Source organism: Trichosurus vulpecula, chromosome 2 (genome assembly GCF_011100635.1).
Source record: "Trichosurus vulpecula isolate mTriVul1 chromosome 2, mTriVul1.pri, whole genome shotgun sequence".
Lineage (NCBI taxonomy): Eukaryota > Metazoa > Chordata > Mammalia > Diprotodontia > Phalangeridae > Trichosurus > Trichosurus vulpecula.
Genome location: NC_050574.1, coordinates 48681374 through 48684969, shown reverse-complemented (window position 1 = coordinate 48684969; position 3596 = coordinate 48681374).

The following is a 3596-nucleotide window of genomic DNA, read 5'->3' as shown; positions in this document are numbered from 1 at the left end:
CAAGGTCATCTAGTCAGAAAGTGTCTAAGGTCAAATTTGAACTCAGGTCTTCCTGACTCCAAGTCCAGGGCTCTATCCATTATTCCATATTGCCTCAGTTCCCTCTTCTGTAAAATGGAAATGATTATTAATTCTTGCCAGCTTACCCAGGGGTTTAGGAAGAACACTTTTGAATCAGTTTATAATTGTGTGGTTATTATTCAATGTCCATCATAGCTGGCATCTATCTAACTCTTCAAGGTTTCCAAATGGTTTTACAGACATCGTCTCATTTTATCCTCAGGACTCTGTGAGGGACTAATAATAGCTAGCATTTATATATGGTTTTGAAGTTTATAAAATGCTTTATAAACATTATCTCACTTGATCCTCACAACAACCCTGGGAAGTACATGCTATTCTTATTCCCCATTTTATAGGTGAGAAAACTGAGGAAGACCAGGGTCACACAGCTCCAAGTATCTAAGGCTGGATTTGAACTCAGATCCTCCTGACTCCAAACCCACTACACCACCTAACACTAACCCTGAGTCTTGGAAGTACCTTTGGAATCATACAAGACACATTCAGTTGGGCTCAGTCTAGTCCATCGGACTAGTTTAATGGATTCTGAGTCTTAGGAAATTGAGGATGAAGGTGCTTGTCTTTTTGACATAGGGCCTCACTTCCCCCTCCTATCACTGGATAACAAGGGGTTTGCTAGGGAGAGGACATCCCTCCGTGTGTAAGGAGCCCCTGGTCTGCTGGCAGTGGGAGCCGCTCACCAAGCTGGTCTCTGCCGCCCTCTGCCTCTGCCTCCAAAGATGAGGCTCTCATCTCTCTGGCTCACCGGTGATACTTGTGGAGTGCATCTACATCCCGAATGAACATTTCCACATCTGTACTGTCATCACAATACTCCTCAGGAACAGAGACCACTTCAGACCCCAAGCATTTCTTCAGGGTGGGGCCCTCTGCTGTTGGCTTCAAGGTCAAAAGCAAACACAAGACATCTCTGCCCTCAAAGAGCTTGTACTGCCCTGGGATGGACACAACGTGAGCCTAATTAAGTAGAATAAAATGTAAACTGAGGCAAGTGAGAGCACCAATACCTGGGAGGGTGAGGGAAGGCTTCATGGAGGCGCTGGTGCTTGACATGAGCCTTGAAGGAGGACAAAGATCCTAAAAGATGTTTATCAGGAAAGAGTGGATACTGAGGGAGATGGAGAAAAGAGAACACAGTGCATAGGTAGTCAGCCTGGAAGGAGATGGTTGAATATGAGAGCTAGAAGGAACCTTAGGGGTCATCAAATCCATTTGACAGATGAGGAAACTGAGGCACAGAGTGGTCCTGTCATATCCCAAAGAGATCTAGGAAAGGGAAAGGGGTCCCAACTGAAGGATAAAGGCAGGGAGGGGTCAGGACCCAATCCTAACCCTCCTCTTCTTGGCTTCCAGACCTCAGGAGCATCTACCTACAGGACAACCTCCTGAATGGGCCCTTGCTGTATAGCAGCCTCCAGACCTTCTCCTCACTCTCATCTCTCCCTGCCCCTGACCTGCCTGCTAAGAGCTGGGACTCTCTCAAGTATCCATCTACAGGGGGACTACGGCCTCCCAGTCCTACCTAGGTGCATCAGAGTTCCCAATTTCTAGAACTGAGGGCTTCTCCCCTGTAATGTAAGGACTCATGTCTCTCTTTGGATCCTCTGGCATCTGGATGAGATGGGCAAGTCAGGCACCAGGTAGGCATGGGACAATGGTGGAGTCATTAAGACTCCTGAGGAAACCAATAGGTGCCTCAGTTTACCCCCTTGTTCAATGGGAATCATATCCCCCCAGCCCTTTCCTTTCTCTTTATCCTTGGAAGATAAGGTTGGGCACAAGCTGACTCATGAGCCTTCTAAATGCCCCTCCTTCCCACAGCCTCTGACTTTCTTAGCCCTTCCTTGGGGCCAAGCTGAATACTGAGCTCTCTGACATCAAGAGTTACTGCTGAGAAGTCCCCCTGCCACACCCTTAGCTGGAATGTGGAGGCCACCAGAAAATAACAAAAGATTGAGTGAAGTGTCTGAACCCCTGGACTGCATTCTCAGTCTCTTCCCCCATCTCACCCTTCTACCAGGGACCAGAGGAAGCTCTCTCCTCAATCCTTCTATGCTTCTTCCTGCGCCCTCCCCAGTCTTCCTATGAGGTGGTGACTCCCTCCCCTGGCAGCTAAAGGCCCCCTTCTTGTCACTGTGACCGTCTGTCCATCCTCACACTGTAGCACTTCCTGGACACCCCAGGGATTGGCTCCCAACTTACTGGAGATCCTTCCTTGGTGCGTCCCCACAGGGCCCCCTTGGAGGACAGTCTTCCTCTCTCTCTCCATCCTATCCCTCCCCTTCCCCTACCCCCATGTTCTCTGAAGACATTAAAGTTGTGGGTTTGCCCAGTAGCTAACATCTGGATCTCTTGGGGGTTGGGGGATGGTAATTCTTGGGTCCCTAGCTCCATCAGCACCTCCATATAGATGCTGCAGAACCTTTTTCAGGGAGCCAACCTGGGTCAGAGCTGGAGTTTACTGGGATGACCAACCAACTAAGGCTCGATTTCCTTGTGTGGGCACTGCCTTCTTAGACCCATTTTCATTTCACCAGCTGGTGCTAGAAGCAGACCAGGGCAAAGCTTGCTTGTACCTGAGGGCAACCCTCCTGCTGGGAAATAGAATAAGGAAGGTTCCATCTTCCAAGACCAGAGATCTACACTGCTGAAATGAAGATCACTAGAAACCCAGAATTTCAGCTTAATCTTCCCTAGCCACAGAATTTGGGGGGCAGGACAGTAACTATTGTATAGGAGGGTTGGGCTTGTGGGGGATGGGGAAAGACTGGCCTTTCTACAAGGTACATAAGGAGGGGTAGGCTGCTGAGTCCCACCTCAGCTCCTCTCCCTGGCCACAGAGGACCAGAGGTGCCCAATGGACACTCCCAGGATCCTGGATGCTTGCCCACCCTTCTCTGTAGAAGATGTTCTGCCCTGGATGGGCCATTACAGCTGGAGGCATGGGGCAGAATCTGCTCTGATCTCTAACCCCTTGCGGGAAGACTAGGGCTGAGGACTGCTCCCTCAGAGCAGAATTTGTTGGAAATTGAAGGAGAGTGAATGTGATAGAGTGAAAGGAACCCTGCGGGTCTGGATTCAAATCTTGATCTCTGCCACTTCTCACTTTGTGTGACTTTGGTCAAATCAGTGACCCTAACTGGGTTTCAAAAGTTTGCCAAATGAAGAGATTCTGTAAAATTCAAGGACCATTTATTAAGCATGCACATGGCTTTGGGCTAGGAACAGGGACTCTAAAGACCAAATAGACAATGATCCCTATTCTCAAGGAGCTTACTTCCCACTGAATTGGGCAAGAAGAGCTCTGAGGACCCTGAAGATTCTAGATCCTATGACCCAGTGGAGAAGAGAGTGGGCTTAGGGGGGGGGGGCTGTGTCAGTGGAATGAGCCCAAGGGCCATTAGTAACACAAACAATGGAAGCTCTGGTAGTAGCAACAAAGCCTGGTTCCTTGATCAAGCCAACAGGATGGGGCTGGTGGGCTCCACTCCCCTGTCTTCCACCAGGCTGCC